The sequence below is a fragment of the Geotrypetes seraphini genome, chromosome 5, assembly GCF_902459505.1.
Source record: "Geotrypetes seraphini chromosome 5, aGeoSer1.1, whole genome shotgun sequence".
Classification (NCBI taxonomy): domain Eukaryota; kingdom Metazoa; phylum Chordata; class Amphibia; order Gymnophiona; family Dermophiidae; genus Geotrypetes; species Geotrypetes seraphini.
Window position 1 is genome coordinate 140,532,560 of NC_047088.1, and position 12,409 is coordinate 140,544,968.

General features: G+C 44.8%; 1 protein-coding gene across 2 annotated transcripts in view; it reads right to left on the reverse strand.

The window, feature by feature from the left end:
- Positions 1-12,409, reverse strand: part of KLF7 (Kruppel like factor 7) — a 278,953-nt gene that overhangs the window by 82,922 nt on the left and 183,622 nt on the right. The gene's annotated exons all lie outside the window — the stretch shown is intronic.

Sequence of the window (12,409 nt, forward strand, 5' to 3'; positions counted from 1 at the left end):
TTCTTTCACTAAGGCGCGCTAAATGCTAATGCGTCCATTATATTCTATGGGTGCGTTAGCATTTAGCACATGCTAATCTTTAGCGTGCGCTAAATCGATTAGCGCCTTAGTAAAAGGACCTCCATTCTAGATTTCAGTCTTCTTTTATATTTATGTCCTATACTTACATTATTGTAAACCGAGTCGAACACCTTTTGGTTGAAGACCCGGGTTATAAAATTAAGTTTTAATTTAGTTTAGTTTAGACTGTTAGTATAATCCCTCATTTTAAGCACTTTGGATTACTGCAACATCATTTATTTGGGATCCTACAAAAAAACCATCAAAAGATTGAGAATTATTCAAAAGAGCCATACGTTTAATTTTTAGTCTGAACAAATTTGAACATATTACACTGTATTATAAGAAATTACATTGGTTACCAGTTGAAGCCAGAATAATATTCAAATTTGGTTGCCTGTGTTATAAAACACTTTTTGGTATTGCACTTATTTACCTTATGAAACATATTGTTCTTTTAAAAATTCGGTTTTACACATAGAACGTCTTAGTTTTCATTTCCGACTTTTAAAGGATGCCAGTTTAAAATATATCTTGATAAAACATTATCTTTTCAGGCAGGAGTCTGGAACAAAACCGTAAGGCCCTCTTTTACTATGGTGCACTAACCGATTAGGGCTCGCTAATCGTTTAGCGTGCACTAAATGCCAACGCGTGCATGTTAGTTTATGGATACGTTAGCATTTAGCGTGCGCTAATTCGATTAGCGCGTGCTAATCGGTTAGCACACCTTAGTAAAAGAGGGGGGTAAGTGATTTACTTCTTATTTCATTTTAATACCAAACATTTAGAACATCGCTGAAGACTCATTTATTCAACAAATTTGTTTAGATTCAAACAGTTTTTATTGATGCAAATACCATCAAATACAATAAATACAGCATTAAAAGACATCAATATGCATCAATTATTAATAAACATAATAAAAGACAAATGCCAATATCAATAAACCCCCACTTATCTATATTAGTTTGAACCTTTACCATCCCTCTCCATACCCACCCCTACCCACCCAATAGTACTCTCTACCCCTACCCACCCAATAGTACTTTCTACCCAATGATATTCTCATAAATAAAGAAATCTAACTTAAAATCTCATTACAGCCCTTAGGGTACAAAACTTGCAAATTAATACAGCATCAAAAGACATCAATAATGCATCAATTATTATTATACATAAACCCCCCCAAGCCCCCCCACTTATCTATATGAATTTGAACCTTATCCATCCCTCTCCACACCCATCCCTTCTCATCCAATAGTACTCTCTACCTAATGTTACTCTCTTCATTTAACTTAATAAAAGCCCAATTAAGAAATCCAACTTAAAATCGCATTACGACCCTTAGGATGCAAATCTTGCAAATATGAGTCCCAAATTTGTATAAATAACATCTTTCGTTTTCTTACCATTCCTGCATCTCTAGCTTCCCAAATGGTCAACTGATGTAATTGGTTCCGCCAATGCCAAAACCTCGGAGGATCAGGGATCGTCCAATATTGTAATATACATTTTCTAGCCAAGAGACTCATTTTTCTACACAACACCCTATTTCCTTTTGGTAAATGGGCAAGAGCCTCTGGCAAATCCAAAATAAAGAAAGAAGGAGAACAGCGCAATGATCTTCCAATTATTTTTGACATATAATTTATTATTCGCTTCCAGAAGTGCTGAATTATGGGACAAAACTAAAATACATGACCTAATGTATGACTTTCCTTCCCACATTTATGACACAAAGGAGTAGGAAGACCTCCACTATAAAATAATTGCGTTCGTGTGTAATAGGCATGTAATGTAACCCTATAATATGTTTCTCTTAACCATGAACAAGATGCCACCCCAGGTGTCGCTCTTAAAGTATGGGCAACATCCCACTGTCTCAAATTAAGTTGTAATTCATTCTCCCATTTATCCCTAATTTTCTGATAGTTCTTGTCTGGTTGTAATTTTTGCAAAATAGAATGAATATAAGACACTGAAAGAGACATCTCCTCCTCCTGAGCAAAGAACTCTTTACTGGTTTGACAATTTCTGTGTATGCTGATGTATTTTCACGCTGTGTATTTTGATGTATTCTCGCTGCATATTATGCAGTTTATCTTGATGTAAAATGCTCTGAACTGTAAGATATGGTGGGATATAAATAAAGCTATTATTATTATTATTGTTATTAACATAAGAATAACTTACTAGATCAGACTAATGGTCCATCAAGCCCAGTAGCCCATTCTCACAGTAGCCAATCCAGGTCATTAGTACCTGCCCAAAACCCAGAGTAGCAACATTCCATGCTACTGATCTATAGTAAATAAAAATATCTGCCTTTGTCCCAGTATGGCAATTCTTATATTCTTATATTATGTTCTTTGATTTATGTATAATGCTATATATAAAAAAGATTAGGTTCTTACCTCGATATTCTTCTTTCTTGTAGATATGTCTAATAGTCCTGAATGCTAGGGTTATGTATCTGAACTCGCAAGTTGCTTGCAGAATGATATCACTCATCTCTCAACGCTGCCTTCTTCGCATTAGGTTTGCTCCTGCCCCTTCAGTTCATACAAAAGCACTCAAGAACCACTGTAATGAAAGACATCACCAGAAGGAGGGTTAACAGGGAGAATTCCCCAACACTATACTTCTGTTCTGAAACAAAATGTGTGCAACAAGCACTAACATTTATAGAGCTCGTAGCTACTCACATGTCCTTCTAAGAAGCAGAAACTTGGACTTCATATCCCACTCTTTTTTTTTCTTTTCAGCTTAGCTGAGAGACAGAGAAATTCTTCAGTTAGACACAGACTAAAATTAAGACCAAAGGCAGGAGAAGCCCATTCATATGGCAGGGCTTCATGACTACTTGACACATCTACAAGAAAGAAAATTATCAAGGTAATAACCTAGTCTTTCATTCTACTGCAATGTGTCTAGTAGTCCTGAATGCTAGGGATGTACCAAAGTAGTCCCGAGTCCAGGGTAAGACTACTGAGTCTGCCTTTAATACTGAGAAACGAAAAGCGGAGTCCTTCCTGTAAGTCACGTCTATTCTATATAACCTTGTAAAGATATATAGAGTAGAACCTGGTAAAGATATAAAGAGTAGATCATGTTGCTACTCTACAAATTTTCATGGGGGAGACCGCATGAACCTCTGCCCATGAGGTAGCCACCCCTCTGGTGGAGTATGCCTTCAATGCGATCGGCAGCTGCTTACAACAGCTCTCATACACAGAAAAAATTGCCATTTTAATCCAATGGGAGATCAAGGCCTTGAATGCAGACCTGCCTTTCTTAGCATGACTGGTTAGAACAAAAAGATGGTCTCAGACTTGAAACTCATTGGTAACTTCGAGGTAGAGAGGAAGCACTATCCTGATGTCTAGTAAATGCAATATTTTGTCCTTTTCCTTCAACCCCGTAGGCTGAAAGGTGGGTAAATGGACTTCTTTATTGACATGAAAGGCAGAGACTACTTTTGTAGAAAGGACAGAACCATGTGCAAGATGCCCTGTTTCTGTAATCTTAAGAAACTGCTTCCTGCAAAAGAGAGCCTATAAGAGACTTGTCTCGTCAATGTAATCACTACCAAGAACACCATCTTGACCATCAGATCTAAGAGGGAAACATCCTGTAAGGGCTCATACAAAGCACTACTGAGACCTTGCAAAATGGTATTAAGGTTCCAGGATGGGAATGGTAGATGAACCACAGGGTGCAATCTGACAGCCCCTTTCTCTTTAATCTCTTAAGCCCTATCTCTTTAATACTCTAACCAAATCATTACCTAAGATCTCTTATGCTTTACCTCTGTATTCTGCTCACTTGTATTTTGATGACTTTACATTGTGCCTATATTCATTGACTGTCCAGCTCTTCTTTATTGTAAATCGCCTCAAACTACTATGGCTTTGGTGGTATATAAGAATAAAATTATTATTATTATTTAAAGAATCTTGCCACATCTGGGTGAGAGGCTAGAGACGTTCTCTCTCCCTGAGCTCAGAAACATGAAAGGCCTGCTATCTGCACTTTCAGTGATCTGATCTAAAGGTCCTTCTCAAGTCCCTCCTGCAAGATTTCCAGGACTACCGAGAATGGGGCTTGTAAGGGCTCTACACTGATCTTAGCACACCACTGTCAGAAAGTCTTCCAGGTCTTGGCAAAGGCTGCCACCGTCAAGAATTTCTTAGCTCTAAGTAGAGTGGAAGCGTCCACCTCCAAGTATCCCTTCCTTACTAGGGTAGCCAGCTCACAATTCATGCCACAAGCCCAAAGTGTTCCATATTATCTATGGGGATCAGGCCCAGTGTCAGGAGATCCATCTGAACTGACACCCTGAGATCTTCGTCTCTCTGTAGATGAATTAGGTCCATAGTCTGCAGGGCCAATTAGGCACCAATAGATAATCAGCCCCGGATGACTTGCAATCCTGTGAATGACTCGACCTAGCATTGGCCATGGGAGAAACACATACAAAAGCCCCTTCTCCAGCCATCGCTTGACCAATGCATCCAGCCCTGAGCTTCCGGGTTTGTATCTTGGCTGTAAAAGCGATGCACCTTTTGTGTTTACCACAGAGGTCATGAGATCCATCAGTGGGCGTCCCCACCACTGAACACTAGTAGGGACAGTGACCACACCCCTGGGTCAACTGTCTGCCGACTGAAATAGTTGTCCTGAACTTTCTTCACTCCTGCAACACGTGTGGCTAAGAAAACCTACAGATGAGCTTCTGCCCACTAAAAGAGGAGCTGAACCTCCTTGTCGATTGACATAGGCCAGTGTTTCTCAACCTGTGGTACTTGTACCCCAGGGGGTACGCGGGCCGCCTATTGGGGGTAAGTGGACTGGCTGACACCCGGGATCTCTCTCTGCCTGCCCCTTGTTGAAGCCGCCTCCAATTCCTCCCTGCCATCCGATAAAGCTACACCTCCCCGGTCCGCTGCCGCTGCCACATGACATGCTCCATCCAATCATCCCTCACCACTGCCGCAACTCTGGGCAAGGAAGGGCCAAGCGTGTGCAGCGATTGCATGCTGCCAGCCCTCAAATCTTCCCCCCTGCCATCAATTCTGACATTGGAGAGAAGGTTCCGGTCCAGCCAAGCAGCAGTTGGCTGGCCCAGAACCATCTCTCCGATGTCAGAATTGATGTTGGGGGAAGGCTTGAGGGCCAGCAGCGTGCAATCACTGCACGCACCTGACCCTTCCTTGCCCGGAGTTGCAGCAGCAGGCAATGATTGGATAGAACATGTTGGGTGGTGGAAGCAGGTGTGGTGGTGGCAGACTGTGGGGGGTGGATGTAGCATGTCTGGTGGCAAGGAGGAATCAGCGGCAGCTTCAGCAGGGGGGCAGGCAGGCTTCAAAAATGGGGCCTAAAGTGAGTTCTACAAGCTGGAACCCAGATATTTGGGATCTACCAAGTTTATTCCCAAGATCTGATCAATATATGTCATGGCCACTCAGAACCCAGACAACTTTCTTCTCCCTTGCCCGAAATTAACAGAGTTGACAAGGTGCTATGACAAAAAGAGTTTGTAAATTCAGAAGTTTATTTTCTAGTTAATTAGGGGTTTATGAGAGTTAAAAAAAAAAAAAAAATCAGTGTTTATTGGTGTTTTTGTGCCACAGAAAATATTGCTAGGCACATTGACTAGTTGGAATTAACCACGTATACTTGTTTCACTCAGAAGTGGTTAGTACAGAGAGTGGTTAGTTTATAAGAAGGAGCCTAGTTGAAAAGAGCAAGCAGGTGACTACTTAAGTGCAATTTTATAAAGACACAGAGGCATTTATGTATTTTTATAAAATGCTAGCACCAGCAGCAGAAAATGTGCTTACACTGCAGGCAGAGACAGTACCTACAGTACTGTGGGCACCTAGATTTAGTATATAGTATAGGTAAATTATAAGATATACTAATCTAGTTACAATCTCTGCCTACATTCTGGCCCTGTACATGCCTTCTGGTAAAGTAAGCATCATCAGGTCAATGTGCATACTTTTATGTGGATTGGAATTTTTATAACAGGCCAGTTATGTATTTATATGGGCACACAGGTTTGAAAATGACATGCGATCAGAGGGTCAAAGAAGCAGTAACTAAAAATATTCTAAAGGACCCAAATTACATGGCCATAGCTTTTGATCTTCCAGTCTTTCAGAGATGCTTAGAGAACACCTGCCTGATAGGCAGAAGCATATGGAAGAACAGCACTGCATACATCTCTGTATGAAGGGGTTTTCCCTTCATACAGAGAGAAGATTCTGTCTAGATGGCACCCGCAACATTACAGCTAATTTGAAACTGCTGTTAGACTGGATTCCTATTGTATTCTGGGTTACTTCTAGTATGAGTTGTTTCAGAAGATGTTTGAACAAGATACTCATGATGGATGCTTTTTTCCATGATGCTTCTCTTGTAGTTTATTATGAAAACATCTTTCTATTTTACTATAAGAATTGTGAGTTAATTTGAATCTTCTTCTGTAAAATGCTCCAGTTCCTTTACAAGCATTGTGAACCACAGGATCTTAAGGACAGAATAACAAAATTAGGGAGAAAAGATATCAACATGGGCTAACATTAAATGTTATTTTACTATTATTAACCCCCGTCATGTATTCGGGGGTGGGGAGGGTCTGCAGGAGGGAGTGGGCAAGCATCCCACCTGCTGAGGATTGTTTTGGGGTGATGGCAGGAAGAATTCGGCATCCCTCCTGCTGGGGGTTGTTTTGAGGGTTCTGGCAGGAGGTAGTGGTTATCCCTCCTGCTGCAGACTCTGTGTGTGTGGGGGTGGGGTGGGGGGGGGGTTCGGATGTGGTGGTTGAAGGGAGTGGGCATCCCTCATAAGAACATAATTAGTGCCTCTGCTGGGTCAGACCACAGGTCCGTCACGCCCAGCAGTCCGCTCCTGCGGCGGCCCAACAGGTCATGACCTGTCTGAATCACCCCTTGGTTTCTCATCGAAGTCCTATCTTCCCATCCAATTCTTGACCCTTTGTCCCCACACCCCTTTCAGTACCCTACAATCCCTTTGTCCCTCAGGAATCCGTCCAATCCCTGTTTGAATCCCTGTACTGTATTCTGCCTGATCACTTCCTCCGGGAGCGCATTCCATGTGTCCACGACCCTTTGGGTGAAGAAAAACTTCCTTGCATTTGTCTTGAACCTATCCCCCTTCAGTTTCTCCGAGTGCCCCCTCGTACCCGTTGTCCCTCTCAGTCTGAAGAACCTGTCCCTATCCACCCTCTCTATGCCTCTCAGGATTTTGAAGGTCTCTATCATATCTCCCCTGAGCCTCCTCTTTTCCAGAGAGAAGAGACCCAGCTTATCCAGCCTCTCGGCGTATGGGCAGTTTTCCAGCCCTCTTACCAGCTTCGTTGCTCTCCTTTGGACTCTCTCAAGTACCGCCATGTCCTTCTTGAGGTGCGGCGACCAATACTGAACGCAGTATTCCAGATGCGGGCGCACCATCGCCCGATATAGTGGCATGATGACTTCCCGCGTCCTGGTTGTGATACCCTTCTTTATGATGCCCAGCATCCTGTTGGCTTTTTTCGCTGCTGCTGCACACTGTGCGGATGGCTTCATTGATGCATCCACTAGCACACCCAAGTCTCTCTCAAGTCTGCTGTCTCCCAGCAGTGCCCCCCCCCATTTTGTAGTTGAACAACGGGTTCTTATTTCCTATATGCATGACCTTGCATTTCTCAACGTTAAAGCGCATTTGCCATTTGTTTGCCCAGTCTTCCAGCTTGTACAGGTCCTCACACTCCTCCCTGGTCCTAACTCTGCCGCAGAGTTTGGTATCGTCCGCAAATTTTATAACCTCGCATTTTGCCTCCGTTTCCAGGTCATTGATAAATATGTTGAAGAGTAGCGGCCCCAGCACCGATCCCTGTGGCACACCGCTCGTGACTCCCCGCCAGTCAGAAAATTGGCCCTTCACTCCGACCCTCTGCAGCCTACCTGACAGCCAGTGCTTGATCCATCTGTGTACATCCCCGCCCACCCTGTGGTTCCACAGCTTCTTAAGCAGCCTTTCATGTGGCACCTTGTCAAAAGCCTTTTGAAAATCGAGGTAAATGATGTCCATGGGTTCCCCTTTGTCCACCTGACTGCTTATTCCCTCAAAGAAGTACAGTAGGTTCATAAGGCATGACCTTTCCTTATAGAATCCGTGCTGGCTTGTTCGCAGTAAGTCATTTTTCTCGATGTATTCGCAAATGTTGTCCTTGATCATCGCTTCCACCATCTTCCCTATAACTGAAGTCAGGCTCACCGGCCTGTAGTTCCCGGGGTCACCCCTCGATCCCTTCTTAAAGATAGGTGTGACATTCGCCAGTTTCCAGTCCTCTGGCACCTCTCCTGTTCTCAGGGATAGGTTGCAAACATGCTGGATTGTGCCCGCTATTTCCTGTCTTAGTTCCTTTAGAACCCTTGGGTGGATCCCGTCCGGTCCCGGTGATTTGCCACTTTTTAGCCTGTCTATCTGTTTGAGGACATCCTCCTGACTTACCTCTATATGCTCCAATTTTTCAGCCTGTTCCCCCCTCATGAGCTCCTCTGAGTCCGGTATATTGGATGTGTCTTCGCACGTGAAGACCGACGAGAAGAACGTGTTCAACCTCTCAGCTACCTCTTTGTCCTCCTTAATCACTCCTTTCCTATCCCCATCATCCAACGGCCCCACCTCCTCTCTCGCTGGTTGCTTCCCTTTTACGTAACTGAAGAATGCCTTGAAGTTTTTAGCCTCCCTGGCCAGCCCCTCCTCGTATTCCCTTTTTGCTTTTCTAACCTCTCAGTGACATTCCTTTTGGCAATTCCTGTGCTTCTGGTGATTTTCCTCCGTTGGGTCCTTTTTCCATCTCCGGAAGGACACTTTCTTGTCACTTATTGCCCTCTTTACTTCAGTTGTCATCCAAACCGGGCTTTTTGACCGCTTGTTCTTACAGCCTTTCCTGAAACTGGGGATGTACAGGTTTTGTGCTTTCTGTAGGGTGTCCCTGAATAGAGTCCAGGCACTTCCTACAGTCTCCATCCTAAAGCTGTTCTTGAGCTTCCTCCCCACCATTTCCCTCATGGCAACATAGTTCCCTTTCCTGAAGTTGAGCGCAGTCGATGCGGTTCTCTTCACTATGGGTGTCCCTCTTTCTAATGTGAATCTGATTGCGTTGTGATCACTGTTGCCTAGTGGTCCTCCCACTTCTACCCCTCTTGCAGGCCCCCTTAATCCGTTAAGGATGAGGTCAAGAGTAGTTCCCCCTCGCGTCGGTTCCTTGACTAGTTGTTCCATGAAGCAGTCCCTCACAGCTTCTACGAATCCCGTTTCCCTGGCGCAGTTGGAATGACCCGTACTCCAGTCTATCCACGGGTAGTTGAAGTCCCCCATAACTGTTACATTTCCAGTACTGCATTCCTGCTTCAGTTCCGCTTCTAAGTCTTGTCCAACTGCATCCGGCGTACCAGGTGGACGATAATACAGCCCCAGTATTATGTCTGCACCTTTGGTTCCCGGCAATTTGACCCATAGTGATTCCAGCCCCTCTGCCTTTGTCGCCGTATCCAACCTGACCGAGTAGATAGAGTCCTTTATGTATAGTGCTATGCCTCCCCCCTTCTTGTGGGTCCTGTCCCTCCTGTAGAGCTTGTACCCTGGCAGCGCCACATCCCATTGATTGTCCTCTGTCCACCAAGTTTCCGTAATTCCAATTACATCCAGGTCCTCCCCTTTGGCCATGACTTCCAGTTCACCCATCTTGGCCCTGAGGCTTCTTGCATTCGTGTATAAGCACTGTAGGTCCCGGCGTTTGTCACTCACCTCTGCTTTTACCTGGACCTCCTTCCCTTGAGTTTCGGGCTGTTCACCCGTTAACTGTGCCTCTGCTTTACCCTCATCCTTTACCCTCGCAAGTTTCTGCCTCCTCTTGTCCCCTCCACCCCCCTTCCCCGCTTTTCCTCAGAAATTTCCTGCCCTGCCAGCCCCCTCCCATGCTATTGTCCCCTGGGCCTTGGTTTGATCCCTCTTGCCTTGTGGCTCCTCCTTATTGCCTTCTGCTTGCACTCTGGTTCCACCCCGCCCCCCTGAATCCCCTGAATCCCCCTGCCGCTTAAGTCCCTCACAGCAAGTTGCTGTTACCTGGTGCTTCCCTCGCTGTCTGATCTCGAGCTCCATCGGTTTCCCGTCCTCCTCCCTGTAGTAGTCATCCCGTTCAGCATCCTTTCTGGATACCGTTGTCCGAAGCGTCATCAGGTCAGCTGTTGGCTTTCCCCCTCTCCTTAGTTTAAAGCCCTCTCGATCTCCTTCTTCATGTTGGCTGCCAGTATTCTTGTTCCTGCCGTGCTCAGGTGCAGGCCGTCCCGCCTGTAGAGCTTGCTCTTTCCCCAGAAGGACGACCAGTTCCTCACAAAGTGGAAGCCCTCATCTTCGCACCATTTTCTCAGCCACGCATTCACATCCTGGAGCTCGGCCTGCCTCCTTGCATCTGCCCTCGGGACCGGCAGGATCTCCGAGAAGGCTATCCTCTGTGTCCTCCTGCCAGCTGACCTGTGGTGGGGTTTGGGGATTCCCTGCCATGGCCACTCAGCTGATTGTGGCAGGGAGAATTTTGCTGGCCTACATTTCAGGTGCCTATCGTAGCCTTAGGGAGACGCCTAGGACCGCTTAAGTTTGCCTAAGGCCATTTCCGGGTGAAATCATGCCCCCACTTAACCTTTGGCGAGCTTAAGCTTCCCTAGGTGCCTCCCTGCACCTGTGACAGACGTCTACAGTGTAGGTGGCCCGCCTTGGGTTTCTTTTTAGAAAATGTGCCTCCCAATTGGCTGGTTAGACAGTGGTAGGACGCCTACCGCTGCCTCCAATCAGGATGCCGTTTATAGAATTTGCCCATAAGTGCTATGATAATGACAAGTAGGTCATTTGATATACTTGTATGTGACTCTGGTAGGTGTGTTCTGGGGATGTATTTGGGCAGAACATGGACAGAATCAAGATTTACACTTGCTCCCGAGCTAGAAGAAATGTAGATGGCCACACTATACTAGAATTTCAGCAAATTTTATGCCTGCATTTTATAAAGATACTATAAAGACACATATGCACCTGTGTCTCTTTACTAAATAGCCTCAAAACAACTGCTCACCTAGCATGCCCAACTAGGCAAGCTGTTATAAAATCTCTTATTGCTGACACACAAAACTGTTCACCTATTGGAACCGCAATACCTAGTGGACAGACTAAATAACCATACGCCCTAGTGTGCTCTGTGTTTGAGCCAAAAGTCCTTACTACAAATACCTTCCTTCAAAGACATCAAATACAAAAGCATCAGGGCAAAAATGTTCTTGGTAATGGCCCTGACATAGTGAAATGCCCTGAAGGAATTAAAGCTAGAAAAGAACACCAGAAAATCCAAGAAAGGGATAAAGACTATCCTTTTCTCAAATTACTTCAACTGAAATTATGAAGCTGACAGAGAGGAAACTAGAACTTTCAGGGATGCACGTAAATAGATTATATTTAGTTAAAATGGCTAACCTCCTTAGGAGGTGTCTAAAAATAGTGTATAGAGTATTTAGCTGCAATAGCATACCTAGTCTTACATGTGTATATACATAGGACGATTGATTTGGTATAAACATGTGTATATAAGTAGGATGATCAATATGTCAGTAACATAAGTAAGATGATGGATTATGGCATAATCATACCGGTACTAATAACTCTGTATTGCATCACCACCACAGAGTTCCGTGTATTTCAGTATGGAGCCCATGTATTATAATACCTCACAGAAGCTTTATGTAACTCTGTATGGTAACATCTCTCAATTGTATTTGATTTTCTCGTATACGTATTCTTCAGTTTCCATCCTTAGAACAAACTAAACTAAAAAAAGTTGCACTCTCAAACTCTATCTTATCAGGCTATGCACACACAGGCTATGCTTGCCTATGTATCTGAGACTGTATATACTCAAATATAAGTCGATCCAAATATAAGTTTAGACCCCCATTTTCCCCCTCAAAGGAGGAAAGATGGTTGACTCAAATATAAGTCGGGTGGCTTAATATTCAAGTGTCCTGCCCTGTCAGGCTCTGTACCCAGTTCCCCTCCCTGCCAGGCATTGCACCCAGCCCCATCTCTGCCAGGCACTGAACCCAGCCCAATTCCCTCCCTCCCCTGTCAGGCACTGCACCCAGCCCCCTTCCTATCAGGCCCTGCACCCAGCCCCCTTCTCTCCCTCCCTGTCAGGCTCTGCACCCAGCCCCCCTCCTTCCCAGGCTCTGCACCCTGTCCCCCCTCCCTGCCTGCTCGGTGCCGCTCAGCAGCTGAAGAAACC